Here is a 24005-nt window from a genome sequence, read left to right as displayed (position 1 = left end):
GTTCCTGTCCGAACCAGAAGAGAACAATGCCTCTGTGCTGCAACACAGACTCAGGAGTCCCCTCGTCTGATCCACTGGCAAGTGACAGGCCCCACACACAAAACACACAGCGCAAGGGACTCAAAGTGGTCCCGAAGCAAAATGTACTTGAGGTCACTTGCTATTTGTCCAAAAGTTCTGTCCAAACATTCCAAGAATCTATTACACTTCTTGAATTAATGAGCTGAGCCATTAGGTATAAAATCTCCATAAGCTAATTGCCAGAATGTCTGCAAGGTGAAAAATAACCCTGTGGTTGGGAGTAGGGATTGAGGCAAATTGGCAGAAGAGAGCTGCTTTTCAAAGCCCAGCCATCAATCAATTCTTCCAGTTAATTGTGCTCCTATAGCATCTAGGATGCCCTCTCTCTCTCTTAAGCCATCAGTCTCATAAAGAATCTGGAGAAGTTAACACAAAGGAAGAAGGATCATAAATATGTCTCGGTATCTCAGTATCAGAACTTAAATTTCTCGTAATCATGATATGAACTACAGCAATGAAGAATCAAAGTAGATGCTTCACTAATAAGAAATATCCTTCACTCTGTGCTCTGTAACGTAAATGCAAATACAGGAGCTCAGAATAAGCAATGGATGCACAACAACTATATCAACGAGAAATAGTAAAGTCATAGCCGGCGAGCAAACTCCTTACAAAGCTGTACCTCAGATTTTGACAACAATATGGCAATACCATGTGTTGTCTAGCAACTCTGTGCATTTCAAGACATTTTTCAGCAAATATATAGACAGTGTTCTCTGTTAATGTAAAAGTTTGGCTTAGCTATTTGCATAATATCATTTGCCTTATGCAAACAACCTTGTAAACTTTTCTTATTATTTATTATGGTTCTCATCTTCCTTGCATTATGTAAATCTCTTCTGCTTTCAGTTATTTTTATGAAAAAAGAAAATTGTCTTTCTGTAAAAACTATACACTTTTTTTCAAAAGTTGCAAAACTCACTAATGAATCTGGATATTTTAAAAAATGTAAACACATGGATGACACTTAGTAAGGAAACATTAACTTATATTTAAATATTGCTTTCGTTTCAAGAGGAATTACAACCTAAAAGCAATGAAGAATAAGCTCTTCTATCATTACAATCTTTAACTTGTTCACTAATTGAAGATACAGTCCATTTACTTCGTATCAGATTAGTTTATGGCTATATCTCACCCATGGAGTAAAACAGTGCTTCTCTACCCATTAAATTGCCAGTGTTTTACATATATGTATAAAAAGAAACAGAGAGAAAATGAACTAACATGGCAAAATGTTCCCAACAAAGACAGCCAGAATTTACCGCTGGTGTGTGCGAGTGGTAGGTGGCCAAGAGAGAAGTCAGGAGATTTACAAAGAGGTGGATTGACCCAATGAATAAATATATTGAGGCTGCCTGGAGTCAAGTTTCTCACCGCTGGAAAAGGGAATTACAAACGTGAAAAGGGAGTACGTCAAATGAACCTCATGGTATTAGACTGGAATTAATTATATCAGTGTTAATTCACAATTTTATAGATTTGTTAGAAGATACATAGATAGTAGATAAATTAGATATGAGATGGAGAGAGAGAGGGAGAGAGATGATAGAGAAATGCCAAAAGATGTAAAACTGGGCATGTTTAAAAATATACATGTGTGTATTCACATAGATATATTTCCTGGTCCCCTTTCTTGACAGGGTCTAGGGACAGTGACTCCTCAGTTGCACAGACAACACCAAGTGTCCAGATCTTAGTATCTAAACATCATAATCCACTTAAAGGAACCAGGGGTCCTCAAAGATATAATTGATTCCAGTTTGGGATAGAAAGTACAGGATGAGCCTTGAACATCTTGCAATGCCAAAAGTAAAGATGTGCTCAAAGGTTGATGAGGACATTTCAGAAGCCAGCTTGCAGACTTTCCTCTAGCCAATTCTGAGACAAAACAAATGATGATAGTATCATGTTATATTTCAATGAATAAAATAGGAATCCATGAGTCGACACTGATATAGATGAATGAGTGAATAAATAAATGGAAAGAAGAGAAAGTTTTCCTTACAGTAAAATGCTAAATTATTAATATAGAAGGAATGACAGAATTAGAAAATACCATTGGCAATCACCAAAATAGTTATTAATTCTGGCAAGATACATAAATTAATGCTGAAACTTGTCATCGAAATTTGGATGAGGGATAGGATACTAACATAGCTTCCAAGTCTTCTTCAATAAAATACTTGTTAATTGTAAAAGAGAAAAGTAATTTTTCACAATGAAAGAACCTGGCAAATACAACCTCACTCAAGGGGTTACCCATAAGGTGACAAATCAGTATCATGCACCACCTGATGGGATGCAGTGAGAAGAACACTGTCACTTCTATGATACTGTAGTCAAATATGCATAGACCGAATCTGATCACAAGGAAACAAAAGATAAACCCAAACTGAGGAACATTCCTCAAAACTATAGGCTTGTACTCTTCAAAAGGACAAGAAGGTCAGGGAAGGTCTGTAGACTTGTTTTAGTTTGAAGGAGACTCAGGTGACACAACAACTAAATGCCAAACATGGTCCCAGATTGAATTCTTTTGCTATAAAAGACATACTAGGACAAACAGCAAAACTCAAATGGAGTCTCTAGGTAAAAGGCCTTGCAACTTCTATGTAAATTTGAAATTATTTCAATATTTAAAATGTAATAGCTAAAATAAAAACCCAACCATATGGCTAAAGTCCATGGCCATGTTTGTTAGAATGTGTACACCTGTGTGGGGACAGGTACTCACAAAAGACGTATCTTCCTTTGGTGGGATATTGTGAATTCTGATGAAGAGTAATGTTATTCATTTGTTCCACCTATCAAGCACAGCATCTCCTCTAGGGCAACACTATTATTATAGAAAATCTTGATTATTATCCCATGGGATCTTTTTTTAATAATGTTTATTTATTTATTTATTTCTCTCCCCTTCCCCGTCCTCCTGCCCCCCGCCGCCCCAGTTGTCTGTTCTCTGTGTCTATTTGCTGCATGTTCTTCTTTGTCTGCTCCTGTTGTTGTCAGAGCATGGGAATCTGTGTTTTTTTTTTGTTGCATCATCTTATTGTGTCAGGTCTCATCGTGTGTGTGGTGCCATTCCTGGACAGGCTGAACTTTCTTTCGTGCTGGGTAGCTCTCCTTATGGGGTGCACCCCTTGCACGTGGAGCTCCCCTACGTGGGGACACCCCTGCATGGCAGAGCACTCCTTGCACGCATCAGCACTGCACATGGGCCAGCTCCACACGGGTAAAAGAGGCCCAGGGTTTGAACTGCCGACCTCCCATGTGGTAGGCGGATGCCCTATCCACTGGGTCAAGTGCGTTTCCCTCACGGTATCTTAAAGACCTTTATTAAGAAGAACATAAGCACTAACTGTCTTGAGCAACAAATGAGTTCTGTTTCAAACCTACATGTAACAGTGATTTTAGTCAGGAACAGAAAACATCAGTAATGTTTGGATGGCAATTTGTTTTTAAATGAAAATATTTTTAAGTTTGGTCATATATTTTTCAGTCATAAACTTATTTCCTATTAAATTTTATGGCCCTTTTTTTGAAGTCCAAACAAAAACTTCACAAAATAGCTAAGCAGAGGCATAAAAAACAAGAAAAACCAAACATGTTCCCAAAGTCCATGAAGATTTGCGCTTTTAATAAAAGTGTAGGCAAATGATGGACTCATACTGAGAACATGTTGGGGCTCTTCTGATTGAAAGTGTGGAGAAGAATCATTCAAGCTAAAGATTTACATGGATCCTCTTACAAAGTTGAAAAATTTGCCTCTATCATAAATTCTTGGAAATCATTTTTCTGAAACAAAGGTCATATAAAATTTTATCACAAATACTCATTAGGAATGCAATTGTTAATGCTAAACAATATGGAAACAATCACAATATGGAAACAAAAACAAATGAATTTGCCCACGGCCAAGTCACAGATTGAGAAATAAAATTGTATACCCTGAATATTTCACAGAAACAAGAATGGAAAAAAGGAGGCATACAATAAAGATCTTTTATAGTATATTGTAAAAGCTGGTTTAAAAATCACATTCTTAGGGAACAGTTATAACAAAGAAAATCTTCCTCAAAATAACAGGCAAATTGTCAAAATTGAAGGTCATATACCTATATTTTTAAAAATGCAGTCATTTGGAGTTACTTATTCTTTACCTGCTTAAATGTAATTGAACTGTGTGCTAACAACTCGAATCATGGGGAGTTATTGGTTACTTGGGGAAGACACATAAATTCAGTGGCCTCTTTTAGTCATGCCTCCCCACAAGTTCAGTGGCAATTCATTACAGTTTTCAATGGCTGTGAGGGAAGGTCATAGAATTCCATAGTCAAAAAATGTATTACAAAGGAAGTTAAGATGAAAAGTAAATTAGAATCAGAAACATTTGTCTTCTCCCTACCTGGAAAATGCACACACTCTAGAAAGGTTAACATTCAGCAAGTACTGAATAAAATTTCAGGGGTGATAGGATTAGCTGACTCATTGTGTCTATTTTTCAAAGGATGAAAATGAGGTCTGCAGACTAAAACCCTGACAGCAGGTGTCACCCAACAGGCAGAGGACCTTCCAAAACATCCTGCAATAGGAAAAAATACACTGAGGAAGTATTAGGAGACATATGGAAAGTCGAGGCAGCACTTTAAAAAATGTGGAGCTTGGGAGAGTGCTCTAAGGGAACAGTAAACCTACATTTGACATTCCCAGAAGAATGAGCAAAAGAGAATCTTTAATAAGTCATATATTTACTATTATTTTATAAAAGGACACATAGTAATTCATCTAGAAAGATATAATGAATGTCTTCCATCTATCTGCATAGGAAAATTGAACCACATAAATCGACAGCATACTCATAAGAGGCTTTTACAGGAGTTAAACCATTCAAATATTTGAAAATATTACATTAAACTTCCATGGTTTGAAGGTTGTTCTAATGGTTAAAAGCATCCCAGAATTATTGTTTTGTTTTTTCTCATTCTTTCAACTGAAGTATAATTTACACAGAGTAAAATGTATGAATTTTAAGTATATGGTTTGATACGTTTTGACAAATGTAAACACCACTGTAGCTACATACCATTAAAAATAGAATGTACTTATCACTACAGAGTTTCTTCATGTCTCGTCTCTCCCTCAAAGCAACCACAGCTCAGATTTCTATCACAATAGCTTAATTTTGTCCTTAGAACTTCCTATCCGTGGAATCAGAGCAGGCTTTTTTCTCTGGCTTCTTTAACTCAACATAATGTCTGCATATTCATCCACGGTGCTAGTGTTAGTCGCTCACTCCTTTTTATTGCTGAGCTGTATTCCATTGTGTGAAGACAGCACAATTTGTTTATCCAATCATCGAATGATGAACATTTGGGTTGCTTCCAGATTTGAGCTATTATGAATTAAGCTACTGTGAATATATTGCTTTTTGATGTTCTGTCTCATACATAGAGCTTTGGACTGATGGATAGCTTTCCTTAGACAAATGGTTTTGAAACAAGAATTGGCAACAAAATCTTTCTACAGAACACATTCGTATACCAAATTAATCAAATGGAGCTGGGTTTTTCTGATGCTATCATAGGTGACCCGCAGCACATCTCCTCCAGCTCCCTCTTTCCAACACTTAGCGGCCCCTCGGACACTTGTTAAGAAGAGAGTTTTAAAAGAAGCTATCTTACATTATCTTCCTCAAACATCAATTTTCTTTTTCACAGTGGTCCAATAGTGCTGAGTAAGTGATTAAACTCTCCAAGTGCCTTGAGCACAGGGAATTTTTGTGACTGTTTAAGTTCCTTAATCCCTTTTTTTAAACTTTGTTCAGATAAAATTTTATTTAAGTATATCATTCATACATGAACATACATAAAAAATAAATGTATAGTGAAGATATTGAAAAAATATCTTCTTGTCTTTGCTGTAAAATATTACAATATTACTGTTAAGTTACATTAGTTGTAATTTTCCTGTGCATCATTGAGGAGAGGCCCCAGGCAGAAACAAAGAAGCACGCTCTGATACTAGGGGGTCAGTGACAAAGGCACACATCAGGAAATCAGAAACAAAATCACACACACACACACACACAAATCCAGATTCTGTGGAGAGATGGAAATAAGGCCTGGGGGACACAGCATGGAAGTGTAGTGAGCTGGTGCCCTCCCCCATGTCCTGAAGTAAACTGCTGGGGTACTGTAGAGAAGTGACACTTGGGGGGAGCACCTGCCTTAACAGTCAGCCTGGATGTGGCAGGCAGAGTGATCCCTTTACGTTTCCCACACTCTAATCCTGGAAAGCTGCATATATGTTATGTTACATGGAAAAAGGGACTTTGCAGATGCAATTAAGATAGGGAGCTTATCCTACATTATCTGAGTGGGCCCAATCTAATCTCATGAACCCATCAAAGCACAAAACCTTCTCTGGGTAAGGTTAGAGAGATTCAGCAGAAGGAAAAGCAGGAAGTATTCAAAGCTTGAGAGGGATACAAACAACACTTGCTGGAGGAAGCCACCTGGAATGCATGAGAAGGAATGAAGGTAGCTTCTAGGAGCAAAGACCAGCCCCCAGGTGACAACCACGGGGAAGGAGATGCCTCAGTCCTACAAGCACAAAGAAGTAAATTTGGCCAACACCTAGAACAGCCTTGGAAGCAGATTGTTCCCAAGAGCCTTAAAGAAGGAAGGTAGCCCAGACAACACCTTGATTTTGTGCGATTGTATGCCGAGCCCACCCAGACTTCTGACCTACAGAACCATAAGATAACAAGTTTATGTTGTTTTAAGTCACTCCGTTTGTGGTAATTTATTGCAGCAGCAATAAAAAGCTAAAACAGTTTTCTGGCCCGTGGTTTTTTTTTTTTTTTTTTGGCTTGAGTGTTTTGCTTTGCATTGCTTCGGACAATGATGCCTCTTTCTATGTCTTGATATTGTGTGCTTGCAGGGAAAACTAGCAAAGCAATATGTTATGGCTTCTCCCAGTCAGCTGGGTGGTAGCACACAATAAGTGAAACAGATGCTCCCCTAATCCAAAATAACTTCTGTTCTTTTGGGAATGACTTACTCTACAGGAGACTTTTGAAGCAAGCTAGCAAGATAGGGAATCAATAGATGGATCTGGAACCCTGCAAGAGTCCAAGTGGACATCAAAAACCCCAAGATGGCTGCTGAAGACCCTCCCCAAGATTCTGCTATTCAGAACAAAGACTTCCTCTGGAAGCCAGAAGCCTCGGATATTCCCCAAGGACTTGAGCATTGGGCCCTCATGGGAGATCGCTGGTGGGGTAATCAATCAAAACAGTTAACAGCTGGGATCTTCGCATGCCATTAGCAAAGGGGTGGAAAAATTAACAGTTCAAAAGCAGGTGCAATGCCTGAATTCGCACTCCCACACCTCTGGACCCCTGTTCCTGCCCTCTGTGCCCTGCTCTCGCCGGTTTTCCTCTGCCATGATGGTCATGCAAGTAAAACTTGGGCATTTATGATCTATAACAGGGAATTGTCATCTGTGAATCAGCCCACTTTATCACTTTCCAGTCCCTTCCTCTCTACCTGGGAACCATAGTCTGTTATTTTCTCCCATTTCTCTTCCCTCCCTACCTGAATAAATTACTGGCCTTAACTCACCCAATGAGCTCTTGAAATTCATTTCTGCAGCATAACCAAGAACCCAGACAAAACCCACTAGCACTTTCAAATAAGTCTGAAGAGCCACAAAGGAAATTAAAACAACCTACTGCCAAACAAGCCCCTCCCATATCACGGAATTGCAGCCTGCTGACCCTTTTGCATCTACTCAGATTCAGATTTCATCAACGCCTCCAACATGTGAAAAAAAATGATTTTTCTGTAGAAAAATTCACATAAACTCAAAAAATAAACTAACAATTTTGTTTAGAAATGAAACACATTATTCTGGCAAAACTTTAGTTTCAAAAGCCCAACAAAGAGACATAAATTTACTATAATTTAAGGAAAATCACCTTATCTCAGCTTTCTTTTCATGAGAAACTAAACATAGAGTGCCATGGATGTAAAAATCCTGATTAGATGATTATGTTTAGTTTCCTGCTGTGTTTCCTTAATGTGTAGTGAAGTTTCATTTCTCGCCTTGCCCTGGCTGCCCTGCAGGAACCCTGAAGAGATCAGGCCAAAGTCTGTAAAAGCAAAGGGCAGTCTTGGGACTACATCAGGGTGGGGTCTGTGGTCAGCCAGGGGTTTCCAGGAGAAGCAAGAATCAAGGACCAAATCAGACCTAAGTACCACCCAACCCTCCTCACACCATGAGATTCAGTGTCATTCCTTCCAAAGTTCAAGTGGCCATTTAGACAAATGCTGGTGCCTTGTAGCTAGAGTAGTATGTCGAGGACGTCCACAGTATTTTAGACAACACTCACATCCCTCATGTTGGTGGGCTCATTCAGGGTTACATGGGCTAAACAGAACGATGAGGACAGGCAGAAAAGAAAAACAACAGTGATTCACGCTTACACTTGGTAACAGAAAATGTATTCCTCCCTTAATGCTACTTTTCCTTGATGACAAAATCTTTCCCCCAAATTCTTTGTATCAGCTTCCTAAACTGTAGCACAGATAACGGCAGAAATTCTTTGAACTTGAAATTTAAGGGATTATCATTTTTCTGAAGATAGCACCAAAATGCAAAACTAGATAAGGACCCACATCTCTGTAGGTGTTTCTGACCTTGACCATTTTCTTTTCTTTCATTTCTAGCTATGTGAGTAAATTATCACTTTCTTAAGAGATTTGTTTTTATGAACAAAGAATCCCAATATCTGCTGATTAAAAGCTACCTCAATCTTGATGCACAGTGAAGTGATTTTTTAAAAAAAATTATTAAAAAATTGTCTGCTCTCTGGTCCATTCGCTGTGTGTTCTGTGTCTGCTTGTATTCTCATTAGGCAGCTCTGGGAACCCATCCTGGGACCTTCTGGAGTGGGAGAGAGGCGACCATTCTCTTGCACCACCTCAGCTCCCTGATCTGCTGCATCTCTTATTCTCTCTCCTTTGTGTGATGCACGGTGAAGTGATTTTTTAAGCCATCTTTCTTTAGATGCAGTTGGCCAACTCTTAGAAGTGTGACCCAAAAATTTTTACATTCTGAGTTTCCCTATCAACCCTACTGGTGATGTCAATGATTTTCATGGTTATGCTTATCTTTGCTGATAAATTTAAATCAAATAAAAAATGGCTGGTGAACTCTGTACATCTCATGGAATGGAATCATAGTGCTCCCCCGTGATAACAATGCCACTGGGATTCAATTTGAGCCTCACATTCATAAAATACTTCCAATTAAATTTTAGATGATACTTGCAAAGGAAAGTTATATATAGGTGATTGTATTGGTATATGTGTACTAGAAGCATAGAGCATTAATAAATTAAATGGAAACACTTGAAGTGCCACAATATTTGCAACTCTGTTTTGATATGTATTAATCTTTAATATACCAGGAACATTAAAAATTGTAGTGGCCTAGGCCTCTCTCAAATTCCAAGAAGCCCTGTGTATCACACGAAAAGTAGAGCCAAGCAACAGACACTAGCACAAGCTGTCTCAGTTCTTATGGGTCCATTCGTGAGGCAACATGTATATTTATTTCCATACACATTATGTTATGGGAAAGGAGAAATTCTCCAATTCTACATTTACTAGAGAATATTGCTTGTCATTATAGTGTAATATCTATTATTTCATTCATTAAAAACATTAGTTTCTCTAAGAAAATAAGCTCTAGGAGTCCTTAAAAATAATTTAAATTGTATTTTTTGAATAATTAGCTCTTTCTTCTTTATATTAATATGCTGTTGTTTTCTCTTTCCATTAAGTTATACTCATTTTTATATATCATATTTCAGAAATTGTAATACTAATGCATAATGGTAAACCATAAACATTCTTGGCTTATTGCCATTCATTTTCTTGGGCTCATTTTCCATTGTTTTCCCTCCAATTTTCTAAGATTGCTTTAATTCCTTACTTAGTTATAATTTCATGGTTACAACATATTGCTTTCCAAGTACATAATCACCATTTCCTTTTCATTTTCTGGCCTCCTCTTTTTATTTAGTCAACTAACCCCTATATTGCCTACTGCATTTCTCAAGTATCTATGATTTTCTCAGGCTGGTGCAAAAATTTTAGGCATTAAACATGCAAAGTACAATACTTTACACTCTACTCAGAAACAATTTGACAGAGGATGATCATGAGGATTTTACCATTCCTTCAGGTAATTAGGGATTTAATCTGAAAAGCAGATTTGCATTTAATGTCAAATAAAAGTTTACTTACAATTGTAGAGTTTACAGAAGTAGTGAATGATTCAAGAGCATAAGTCCTGGACATAGACCACCTTTGTTCAAATCTAAGCTCCAAGGTTTACTGGCCAGAAAGCTTTGCACTTTGCTAGCTGAGTGAGTTAGAACGAGCATTTTACTTCTCTAGACCTCAGTTTCCTTACTGGTAAAACAAAGACAATGAAAGTGCCTATCCTAGAAAGTGGTTATAAGGAATTAATGGAGGGGAAGCACTTAGCACACGGCCTGGAACATGGCAAGCACATAATAAAGATTGACTAATTTTGTTATTACTATCAAGATTGTTGTTGAGCTTTTGGCATTAGTTCCTGCCAGTGGCCAGAAAATACTATTCTTTGAAATATTTCAAAGCATCAGAGATTCTCAGATAACTTGCTATTTCACTCCTGGCTAAGAGGCAAGAGAATCAACTTACCATTGTCCCTTCTTCAGCTCTGAGATTTCATGAAAAGAAATGAGGTAGACTATCTCAAAACATGCCTACCAATTCCTTATTGGAATTCTCCACAAGGTGGCATCAGTCACCTCATAGTCACATTACCAAACATTTTGAAAAGAATAAAAGAAGTTAAATCCAGATTTCTGCTCATTCATATACAGTACATTTTCTGTTTTAAGTGTTCCACGAAGCAAACAAACTGACACCTCCCCACCAGTGCATTAGTTACAGGAAACACAAATTCTTCCTAGGACAGACCCTTATAACTGAGGTGGATCTGTTTGGGATGGACCTATATCTAGTGTGCTTCTCTTTCTGCATGAGAAACTGTCAAGGGAAAAAAAAACGGCCTTGGAAACTGCATAACAAAATTTAGTCGAGAAGTCAATAGTCCTTACTCACTTCATACTAGCCATTTCTGAGCAAAGTGACAGTTTGGGAGGTAGGGTGTTTAAACAGAATATTTTCCCAGAAATCAGTCCCTTATGGTACTGAGTACATAGTAGATGTTCAATAACACACATGCTTTGGACAAGGAGAATGGAGCAGATGCAGTCTCTCTCTGCCTCTTCATCTTGACAAAACCTCTGAGACCAGAGACCCTGTCATCAGGCCAGAAAGAATTTTGTCACCCTACTCATCTGATAACTCCCTTTCAGAGTGGAGATTAAATAAACCCCATAATAATATGCCATGTAAGTAAATCAGGCCTGATTTATTTCTCAGCACAGAGCAGAAAAAAAATTTTAAAGGGTAGGGAAAACATTTATTCAAGTTTGAAGTTAAAAGTTTTCTAGAAAAGTTCCAGCAAAGTTATTACTAAGCTGGTCTCCCATCCCCTACAATTTTCTGGGCGAGAGTTAGAAAGTAATTCAAAATGTCCCCAAGGAAGATGCACATAATAAACCTAGGTGGGGGGAGGGCCAGCAACATGCATCTCTGTGGATCCCCTCACCTCTCCACACTCATTCAACCAACTAAAGTGTTGGTTGAATGGACCTTTTAAATTCCTCCTTTAGGGGCATGTCCCTCAGTCAATTTGATGTTGGCTATTAATCATATTGATGCCCCACTCAAAACTAAATCAGGAGAAAACCAGCAAGATGACAACAGAGTAAGGAGCTCCCAGAGTCAGTTCATCCTACAGTAAGTAATCACCCAGAGCTATCTAAAGCACATGTTTGAGGCTCCAGGAGCCTAGAAGAGCATCCTGCAACATCCTTGAAGGAATTGAAGGAGGAGACTCCCCTTCTGCAGAAAAGATTCATCAGTAGAGTGCTCCACACCACAGAGGCCAGTGCCCATCCTCCACTGGCCACATAAGCTGCCTCAGGAGCTATTCCATGGCTAGAATTGGGAGCTCCATTTCCCAAAAATGGGGGAGAAAGAGACAGTTGGGCACCAACTTCAGCTACTGATGAGTAAATTCTGCAGGTTAAAATATAATCCTAAAAACAGCTAAAGTTTGAACCTGTCCAAGTCAGAAAGAGGCTGGTAGCCCCATTTTTACTCCACCCCCAGCCTGAGCAGAAGCCGGGCAGACTGAAAATCACAGTGCTGGTAAGAACTGGCTTCTTTCCACCCAGATTGAACTGCATCCCTAGCCTAGGCTTCAGCTCCGCTTCTGGCATGGAGGAAGCTGGCACAACCTCTCTGGGTAACTACAGGTACATTCAGCTAGCACAGACCTAATAGTCAGAAGTCTACAGAGGCAAATGTGGTCATTTTGAAACCATGCGGCATGGATTGCTGCCCACAAATGCAGCTCCATCCCTACCCCAGGCAGGGGAGGATGGGTGTGAAGCTTCATCATTCTCACTGGGCAACTCTACTTTTGGTCTGTATGACTTGAATTAGTACGCATGGCTGTGACTTTCTCCCTAGACCTGGCAAAGGAAAAAGGTGGGAGAAGTTTCATCAGTTCCTGGGGCAATGTAGGCAACTTGAGCCTCCACAGCTTACAGCACCAACTACATCCTCGCTCCTATTACACAACCAGAAAGGGAAAAAGGGCAAGACAGCCATAAACTAAAGAGAGAAACTGCACCCAGAAATACATCTAGTAAGCTAGATGCCAACACACCAACAAAAAATTACAATCCATACCAAGAAATGGGAAGATATGGCCCAATAAAAGGAGCAAGATAAGTCTCCAGATGACATCAAGGAATTGAGACAATTAATCAAAGATGTTCAAACAAATCTCCCTAATAAATTTAATGAGATGAATCAAGAGATTAAGGATATTAAGAAGACATTGGATGTGCACAAAGAAAAATTTGGAAGTATACATTAAAAAAATATAAGATCTTATGGGAATGAAAGGTGCAATAAATGAAATAAGAAATACACTAGAATCATATAACAGCAGATTTGAGGAGGCAGCAAAAAGGATTGGTGAGATTGAAGAAATGACCTCAGAAAGTGAACATACAAAAGAATAGATGAAGAAAATAATGGAAAAAAACTGAACAAAGTCTTAGGGAACTAAATGATAATAAGAGATGTGCAAACATACATGTCATGGGTGTCCCAGAAGGAGAAGAGAAGGGAAAAGGGACAGAAGAAACATTTAAAAAATAATGGTAGAAAATTCCACAACCCTATTGAAGGACATAGATACCCATGTCCAAGAAGCACAATGTACTTCTATCCAAATAAATCCAGAAGACACATACTAATCAGAATATCAAATACCAAAGAGAAAGAAAGAATTCTGAGAGCAGCAAGTAAAAAGCAATGAATAACATGTAAGGGATATCCAATAAGATTAGTGCTGATTTCTCATCAGAAACCATGGAGACAAGAAGACAATGATCTAATATATTTAAGATATTGCAAGAGAAAAGCTTTCAGTCAAGAATCTTATATCCTACAAGATTGTTTTTCAAAAATAGGGTGAGTTTAGAATATTCACAGATAAACAGAAACTGAGAGAGTTTGTAACTGAGACTGGCTTTGCAGGAAATACAAAAGGATGTGTTACCATCTGAAAAGAAAAGACAGGAGAGAGAGGCTTCAAAGAGAGTCTAGAAGTGAAGATTATTCAGTAAAAGTAACTAAAAGTCTCAAAAGAGTGGTGAAAATAAAATATGACAGATAAAACCCAAAGGTCAAAATGGGTGAAATAAGAACTGCCCTTAAGTAATAACATTAACCATTAATGGCTTACACTACCAAATCAAAAGACACAGACTGACAGAATGGATAAGAAAATATGAGCCGCCTATATGCTGTCTGTAAGAGGCTCACCTTAGACCCAAGGATACCAAGATATTGAAAGTGAAAGGCTGGAAAAGAATATTTGATGCATGCAGTAACAATAACAACAAAAAAAGACACTGGTAATGCACAATCTGAGGAGAAAGTCAGGAGGGAAAAATTCCATTTACAATAACAACTAAAAGAATCAAATATTTAGGAATAAACTTAACCAAAGATGTAAAGCACTTGTATTCAGAAAACTACAATGCATTGTTAAAAGAAATTTTTAAAAAAGACCTAAATAATTTTAAGAACAATTCATGCTCACAGACTAGGAGATTGAATATCATTAAGATGTCAATTCTACCCAAATTAATATATAGATTCGATGCAATCAGTTCCACCAGCATTTTTTAAATAAATGGATAACACAATTATCAAAATTATTTGGAAGGACAAGGGGTTCTGAATAGCCAGAGACTTCTTAAAAAGGAAAAGCAAAGTTAGAGGACTCTCACTTACAGACTTTAAATCATATTACCTTGCTACAGTGGTAAATCATATTTTAAAACATATTACCTCACTACAGTGGTAAAAACAACAAGGTACTGGCATAAAGACAGATACCTAGACCAATCAAGTTGAATTGATGGTTCAGAAACAGACCCTCACATCTAAGGTCAAGTGATTTTTGACAAGCCTGTCAAACCCACCCAGCTTGGGTAGAATAGACCATTCAACAAGTAGTGCTGGAAGAACTGGATATCCATAGCTGAAAGAAAGATAAAGGACCTCTATCTCATACCCTATACAAAAATTAACTCAAAATGGATCAAAAACCTAAATATAAAAGCAAGAACCATAAAGCTTCTAGAAGAAAATGTAGGAAAACATCTTCAAGACCTGGTGGTAGGTGGTAGATTCTTAAAGGAGATAAAAGGAGGACTGAGGTGGACTACTGACATTTAATATATGTAGAAATTTTAATTAGCTTTACTGTGGAAGTGTGGAAATGTACAGAGTTGACAGTAACACGTTATAGTGAGTAACAGCAGGTTTATAAATGGGAAAGTGGCTGGAAAGGGTAGTCTAGGGATATAAATTTCAATTGAAAGAAATGTAGAGAATAATCTAGAGACTGAATATACAGTAAACCCAGAGGTAGATAAGAATTGTGGTTGATGGTACAGATGCAGAAGTGTCCTTTGTAAGCTAGAGCAGATGTATATCACTATTGCCTGGTGAAAAATTCAACTGAAGTGACCTATGGACTGCGGTTAAGAGCAATATTGTAATATCCATGCATCTGTGCCAAAAATATACTGTGTTGATAATGAGGAAGAATGGAAAGTGTGCCAAATATATGCTGTGAACCATAGTTAGTGGTAATAGTGTGATGATATTATCTCATAATCTGTAAAAAAATGTTTTACCACAGTGTGGTGTTTTGATAGAGGGCTGTTGTATGGGAATTCTGCATATGTGCATGATTGTTTTGTGAGTTCACACTTCTGTAATAAAAATATATTTTAAAAAATAATAGGGTGGGTTGTGTACACCAAATGTAGATATGGACTATAGTTAGAAGTAGGATTTTGACGATATTCTTTCATAATTTGTAACAGAGATCTCACAACAATGCAAGGTGTTGGTGGTGGGTTGATGCGTGGGACTCCTGTATGATGTTATGCATGTTTGCTTTGTAAGTTTACAGCTTTTACTATACTCTTATTGTTTATGTATGTTCATGTATAAATGATATAAAAATAATGATAATAATAAAAATAGGGTGAGTTGGGGGAAAATAAACCAAATGTAAGATATTTTGGTTAGCAGTAATATTTTGAGTATGCTCTTTCATCATTAGTTAAAAATGTTTCACAACAATGTAAGGTATTGGTGATAGGGTGAGGTATGAGAGCCCTGTATGATGTTATGTATATTTGTTTTGTAAGTTCAAAACTATTACCATACATTTATTGTTTATGTATGGGTGATACATAATACTCCAGCAATTTTTTTAAAAAAGCTAAAACAAAAGTAAATCAGGATGAGTCTCATTCTCTTACATGCATTTCAACTGAAAAGTCTGTGGGGAAAACTGTGCTTTCAAAGAAGAAACTAAGAAAGAAAAGAAAGTTTTAAAGTATTGTAAAGAAAAACTCTTTACAGTTCTTTACTGTGTAATATTAATCAAGTTGGACTTAGTCTAGTACTCAGTCATTTATATAAAATGTCAGATCAAGGACATAAAATATCCTACATTAAAATTTGAAGAATGACCTTCCTGTATTATGACAGTATCAATGTCCAGAACAAAAAGTTTTCTAGTCAAACGATCTGTGGTGGTTTGGAACTAAATGTACTGCAGAAAAGCATGTTCTTAAAAGTAATCCAGTCCTTTGGGTGTGAATCCATTGTAAACAGGACACTTTGATGAGGCTGCTTCAGTTAATGTATGACTCATCTCACTCAGGATGGGTCTTAATCCTCTTATTGGAGTCCTTTGTTAATAGAATGGAGAGAGAGAGAGAGAAAAGCCACAGAAGCAAGACACTGAAATTAACGAAATCCAGAAGAGGAGGAGCAGACGCCACCATGTACCTTGCCATGTGGCAGAGGAACACCAGATTGCTGGCAGCCAGTCTTTGGAAAGAAAGAATCACATTGATGATGATGCCTTGATTTGGACATTTTTGGACACTTTCCTGGATTCTAAGCATGGGTAATTATTTAAATTCCCATTGTTTAAATTGAACCATTTCATGGTATTTTCTCTAAGCAGTCTAGAAAACTAAGGAAGAATCTGGAACCAAGAGAGTGGTGTGCTGCTATTGGAAACACCAAAAACGTGGAAATGGCTTTAGAAATGGGTAGAAGCTGGAAGAACTGTGAGGTGCTTGATAGAAAAGGCCTAGATTGCTTTGAGGAAGTTGTTGGTAGTAATATGAACACTAAAGTTACTTCTGATGAGGCTTTAGAAGGAAATGATGAATGCATTATTGGAAACTGGAGGAAAGGTGATCTTCATTCTAAAGTGGCAGAGAACTTCATCAAATTGAGTTCTGATGTCAAATGTAAGGCAGACCTTCAAAGCTATGAACTTGGATATTTAGCTGAAGAGATTTCCAAGCTAAGTGTAGAACTGAAAAGTTTTTTTTTCTTGCAGCTTATAGTAAAATCTGAAAGGAAATGAATAAGCAGAGAACTGAATTCCTAGGCACAAAGAAACCAGAAATTGATGATTTAGAAATACTGAGTTTCTACACAGCATTGATTATAGTTTACATTGTAGTTTACTTTCTCCCAGTCCATTCAGTGGGTTATGGCAGGATATATAATGTCCTGCATCTGTCCCCGCAATATCATTCAGAACAACTCCAAGTCCCAAAAATGCCCCCATATCACACCTCTTCTTCTCTCTCTCTGCCCTCAGCAACTTCCTTGGTCACTGTCTTCACATCAATGATACAGTTTCTTCCATTACTAGAGTCACAATAATTATATAGTAGAATACCAGTAAGACCACTGTAATCCATATTTTATTCCACCTCTTGAGGACCCTGAGGTGGCGATGTCTATTCCACCTCTAAATCGAGAGGGGGCTTAGATCCCACATGGCTTATGGATGGGAAAAACTATAATCCATGCTGTGTAGCGGTAATCCAAAATGTATTCATCAAATGCAATGAATGTGCTACACTGATGAAAGAGGTTGTTGATGGGGGTGGGCATGGGGAGTGGGGATATATGGGAACCTCTTGTAGATTTTAATGTAACATTTTGCGTGATATATGTATTTTTTAAAAGATAATAAAAATTAAAAATAATTTTAAAATGAAAATACTGAGTTTCTGGAAAGCAAGTTGAGTTCCCAGGGAAGAGTGCCCCATGTGAGTCTTTTACTAAACATGGACTCTGTCAGCTATTTCCATGAAAGTCAAGAGTGGAGATAGAGTTATCCAGGAAGGATCAAACGAAATCCTACCATCTAATGATCTGAACACTTGGGTGCTACATGCAAAACTGACAAGTGTTTTTTTTTTGCAAGATTTGTATAAATGGAACCACTGCCAGCCTGGATTAAAATGGACAGAAAAGGGATAGATTGAAGAGAAATCACTTCAAGGGCAGAACCATGGAAACTGAGGTCTGGACCAAAGATATCTTTTCGGGCCAAAAGAGCAGGCACATCCATGTAGAAAGGGTGAGTATGCCCTGGCACTTGCAGAGGCTGGGTCTTCCACCCCATTGTTCAGGAAGAATGCTATCACCCCAGTGTTCTCAGACATTGGAGCCTGTGCCCCGGAAATTACAGAGTCTAGACACCATCCCAGTTTTCTCAGAGGGTGGGACCTATTCCCCAGGGACTGTGGAGAGTCACACCACCCCAGTTTTCTCAGATGGTGGTGTCAATTCCCCAGAGACTGAAGAGCCTGGCCACCACCCCAATGTTTGCCAAGGTTGGAACCTATGATGCAGTGTTCCAGGGGAGGCTTGCCCAATCCCAATACTTGAAGAGAGAGGAGACTTCACCCCAGTATTTGGGAAGACCATAACTGCTGTGCAAGTACTTGGAAAGACTGGGGCTGTCACTCCATCAGGCATGAAGGATCAAACATCATTCCAGAGATGACTCTCAGACCTTGAAATTGGAGCATGCCCTGCTGGTTTCAGAATTGTTTGGGACCTGTGACCATGCTTCCTTTCAATTTCTCCCTATGGCAGTGGGAATATTTATCCTATGCCTGTCCCTTCTTTGTATACTGGAAGGAAATAAGTTGTTCTCTGAGTTTCACAGGTCCACAGCCAGAAGGGAATTGTGCCCCAGAACAGACCATGCCTATAACCTATTTTGATGAGACTGTACTTAGTAGTGTTAATGAAATGACTTAAGGCTTTTGGAATATTGTGATTGAATGGATGTATTTTGCATTGAAAGAACATGTCTTTTCTGGGGTCCAGCGGGTAGAGTGTGGTATTTTGAGCTGCATGTACTCCAGAAAAACATGTTTTTAAAGTTAATCCATTCCTGTAACTGTGAACCCATTGTAAATAGGATTTTTTGATGAGACTACTTCAGTTAAGCTGTGATCCATCTCATTTAGGATGGGTCTTAATCCTATTACTGGAGTCCTTTATTAATGGAATGAATACAAAGAAAAGAAAGCCAAGGAAGCAAGAAGCTGGAATCAATGAGATCTAGAAGAGAAGGCACAGACAAGCAGATGCCACCATGTGCCTTGAGGAACCAGGATCACTGGGAGTCAGTCTCTAGGAAGAAAGCATCACCTTGATGATGCCTTGATTTGAAAAGTCAATGGAATAAATTCCCATTTTTTAAGCTGAACCATTTTGTGGTATTTGCTTTAAGCAATCTAAGAAACTAAAAGACTCCGCAGTATAATATAGAAGGCACAAAGTGAAGACACAAAGCAGGTAATTTTAGAGACATAAGAATGATTAGTCTTCTCCTCTGACTTAGACAGCATATTTAGTGTCCCAAAGCCTTTTGATCTGAGAAAAAGGAAAATTCAAAGTGCTTTTCTAGATGTCATAAAAATTGGAAACATTGGTTCTACTACAGGAATTATATCTTCCTGATATATCTGTGACATTCTTATGAACTACCTTTTTCTTCCCAACACCCACCTCCCTCCAACAAAAAGTCTGACTCAGAGCCCTGGATATGTTATATCCTGATCTTGGATGAAGTGTTCTATTTTCTATGGGGAAGTTCAGCTTTTAATTTGATCCTGAAAGCCAATATTTCTTGAGTGCTAAGAGAGACACACAGAAACTTTGGAAATGCTACTGTAGCCAAACATTTTTCTATCCTTCTAGACCTGTTCTTCCCAGATAGTACCCTTTACTTGTCCATGTGAAGTGACTGTTTATAGCGCAGATCTTTCAAGATAAAGATGTAGGGACAGCAGGTGCAATCAGGGAGATGTGTGTGCCTGTAAGTTCAGAACTCTGGCTCCAGGCCAGAGTAATTCTTTCTTGATCCTTTCCTCCTCTTGACCTTGTTTCTTTTACATAATTTTCTTCTGCTCTGGCTGTAGCCATATTCTGGCTTATCTGGAAGAAGACACGATGAGCAAAGCATGACACTGAGTGCTTCTTTGTGAGGCATGCAGTCAGTCTCAATCAAAGGAAAATTAATGTCAGAAATATGTCCCTTGGCTTCATATTTTTAATATGATTAAGATGAAAAAATCTTGCTTTATATATCCATCACATCTATCTTATATATGTGATTTATTGATGAGCTCCTCCAATTTTCCTTGACCTTTTAAAAAATAAACAAACAGAAGTACATGCCCTATTTAATTCTAAGTCAGCATTACTTACTGCTAATATGGAAATTTTTAATGTTTGTTTTATATATATTTACCTCTCCTAAACTAGTTTTATGAGAGAGTTTGCATCAGTACTTTTTCAGAATGCATGGTTGAATGCTTAAGAGGGCTTCTAAGGAAGATGGTGGAGTAGGGAGATCCAGGGCTCAGGCATACCACCAAAACAGCTATTAAATAGGAAGGAACTATCTTAAATAACTGTTCTCAGACTATGGACATCAAAAGAACACTGTACAGCATCAAGGGAAGAGCAGAGAGGAAATGCTGATATGATCCAGTCAAGGGCAAAACTTAAAACTTCAGAGGAGACACAGAATTTGGGACAATTAATCAAAGATGGTCAAACAAATCTCCTAAATCAATTAAAAAAGATGAAGGAAAATATGACTAAAGACATAAAGGATATTAAGAAGACACTGTGTGAGCATAAAGAAGAATTTAAAAGTATAAAAAATATATAAAAGAAATTATGGGAATGAAAGGCACAATAGAAGAGATTAAAAATACACTAGAGGCATACAATGGCAAATTTGAACAGACAAAATAATCAGCAAACTAGAAGATGTGACAATCAAAATTTTATAGACAGAAAAACCCACATAGAGAAAAGAATGGAAAAAGTTGAGCAGGGTCTCAGGGATTTGAATGACATCATGAAGTTCACAAACATACATGTCATGGGGCCCCAGGAGGAGAAGAGAAAGGAAAAGGGGCAGAAAGAATATTTGAGGAAATAATGGCCAAAAATTTCCCAATGCTTATTAAAGGTATAGGTATACTTGTCTAAGAAGTGCAACATACTCCCACAGAATACACCCTAATAGACCTACTCTAACGCACATACTAATCAGAATGCAAATGCCAAAGATATAGGGATAATTTTGAAAGTAGCAAAAGAAAAGCAATTGGTCACATACAAGAGATTCACAATAAGACTAAGTGCCAATTTTTCATCAGAAACCATAGAGTGAGAAGATAGTCGTATGATATATTTAGGGTACCAAAAGAGAAAAAATCCCAGCCAAAGATTCTTTATTTGGCAAAAGTGTCTGCCAAAAATGAGGGAGAGTTTAAAATACTCACAGATAAACAGAAACTGAGAGAGTTCATCAAGAAGAAACCTGCCCTACAAAGAATGCTAAAGGGAGTTCTACAGGCTGGAAGGAAAAGACAGGAGAGAGTGGCTTGGAGTAGAGTGAAGAAATGAAGACTATCATTCTTCATTTTAGTTACTCTTTTAGGTAACTAAAAGGGTAAAAAGAGGAAAAATAAATGACGAAAGAAAGATATGACATATAAAAACCAAAGGATAAAATGGCTGAAGTAAGTATTGCTTTTACAGTAATAACACTGGATGTTAATGGATTAAATAATCCAATCCAAAACACTGACTGGCAGAATGAATTTAAAAAGTATTATCCAACTATATACTGTTTACAAGACATTCATCTTAGACCCAAAGACACAAATAGGTTGAAAGTGAAAGGCTGGAAAAAGTTATTCCATGAGGTAAACTAGATGTCTCTACACAAATAATTGGAGACTTCAATACACCACTCTCATCAATAGATAGAATATCTATACAGAGGGTTAATAAGAAAAGAGAACTTGAATAATATGATAAGTGAACTAGACCTAACAGACATATAGAGAATACTGCATCCCAAACAGGATATACATTCTTCTGAAGTCCACATGGATCATTCTCCAAGATAGACCATATGCTGCATCACAAAACAAGTCTCAATAAATTGAAAAAGATTGGAATTATGCAAAGCACTTTCTCTGACCATAATTGAATGATGAGTAAATCAGCAACAGGTGGAGAATTGGAAAATTCACACTATATGGAAGCTATACAACACACTCCTAAACAATCAGTGAGTCAAAGAAATTGCAAGAGTAATCAGTAAATATCTCTAGATGAATGAAAATGAGAACACAACTTAAAATTTTTGGGATGCAGCAAAGGCAGTGTTGAGAAAGAAGTTTATGGCCCTAAATGCTTACATTTAAAAAAGAAAAAATGGGCTAAAATCAAAGACCTAACTGTACACCTGGAGAAGCTGAAAAAGAACTGCAAACTAATCTCAAAGCAAGCAGGAGAGAAAGATCAAAGATAAGAGTTGAAATAAATGAAGTTGAGCATAAAAGAAGCATAGGGAGAATTAACAAAACCAGAAGATTTTTATAAGATTGATAAAATTGACAAGCCCTTAGCTAAACTGACAAAGAAAGAAGACAGAAGGTGCAAATAAGTAAAATCAGGGGAAGGCATTACTTCTGACCCAAAGTAATAAAAAAGATCATGAGTGAATACTATGAACAACTGTATGCCAACAAATGACAACTTAGATGAAATGGACTAATTCCTAGAAACACATGGACAACCTACACTGACTTTAGAAGAAACAGTAGACCTGAACAGATTGAATTATAAGTAAAGATATTGAAGAAGTCATCAAAAACCTCCCAATAAAGAAAAACCCAGGACCAGATGGCTTCACAGTTCTATCAAGCTTCCAAAAAGAACTGATGTGAATACTGCTCAAACTCTTCCAAAAAACGGAAGAAGCAGGAACATTCATTAACTCATTTTTTTGAGGCCAGCATAACCATAATACTAAAGCCTGATAAAGACACCATCAGAAAATTACAAATTACTTTTATTATGACTATAGGTAAAAAAAAGCCTAAAAAAAAACAAAAAAAAAAACCTTGCAAATTGAATCCAAAGTCAATCAAAAGAATTATACACCATGATCAAATGGGTTTTACCCCAGGTATGCAAGGGTGGTTCAACAGAAGAAAATCAATTAATGTAGTACACCACATTAACAAAATGAAAGTTAAAAACCACATGATAATCTCAGTTGCCAAAGAAATGGCACTGGACAAAAATCCAGCATCTGTTGTTGAATAAAACACTTAGAAAAAACAAGAATAGAAGGAAACTTCCTCCTCTACATGATAAAGGGCATATATGAAAAGTCCACAGCTAACATCATACTCAACAGTGAAAGACTGAAAGCTTTCCCTCTAAGATATGGAACATGACAAGGATGCCATTGTCACCATTGTTATTCAACATTGTGCTAGAAGTTCCAGCCAGGGCATTTAGTCTAGAAAAAGAAATAAAAGGCATCCAAATTGGAAAGAAGGAAATAAAATTTTCACTATTTGCAGATAATATGATCCTATATATACAAAGTCCCCAAAAACTGAAAACAAGGCTACTAAATCTAATAAATGAGTCCAGCAAAGTGGTGGGATATAAGACCAACATGCAAAAATCAGTAGTAGTGGTTTTATATGCTAGTAAAGAACAATCTGAGGAGGAAATTAAGAAAATTATGCAATTTACAATAGCAACTAAAAGAATCAAATATATAGGAATAAATTTAACCAAGGATATAAAAGACTTGTGCCCCAAAACCTATAAAACATTTCTAAAAGAAAACAAATAAGACCTAAATAAATGGAAGGGCATTCTGAGTTCATGGACTAGAAAACTAAATATCATTAAAATATCCTAATTAATTTACAGAGTCAATGCAACCCCAATTAAAAATTC

General features: G+C 37.4%; 1 protein-coding gene across 2 annotated transcripts in view; it reads right to left on the bottom strand.

Annotated features, from left to right (window-relative positions):
* The window catches only part of TMEM182 (transmembrane protein 182), a 61389-nt gene that overhangs the window by 3075 nt on the left and 34309 nt on the right, over nt 1–24005 (bottom strand). The gene's annotated exons all lie outside the window — the stretch shown is intronic.

Source organism: Dasypus novemcinctus, chromosome 17 (genome assembly GCF_030445035.2).
Source record: "Dasypus novemcinctus isolate mDasNov1 chromosome 17, mDasNov1.1.hap2, whole genome shotgun sequence".
NCBI classification, from domain to species: Eukaryota; Metazoa; Chordata; class Mammalia; order Cingulata; family Dasypodidae; genus Dasypus; species Dasypus novemcinctus.
This window is presented reverse-complemented; position numbering and strand designations above follow the sequence as displayed.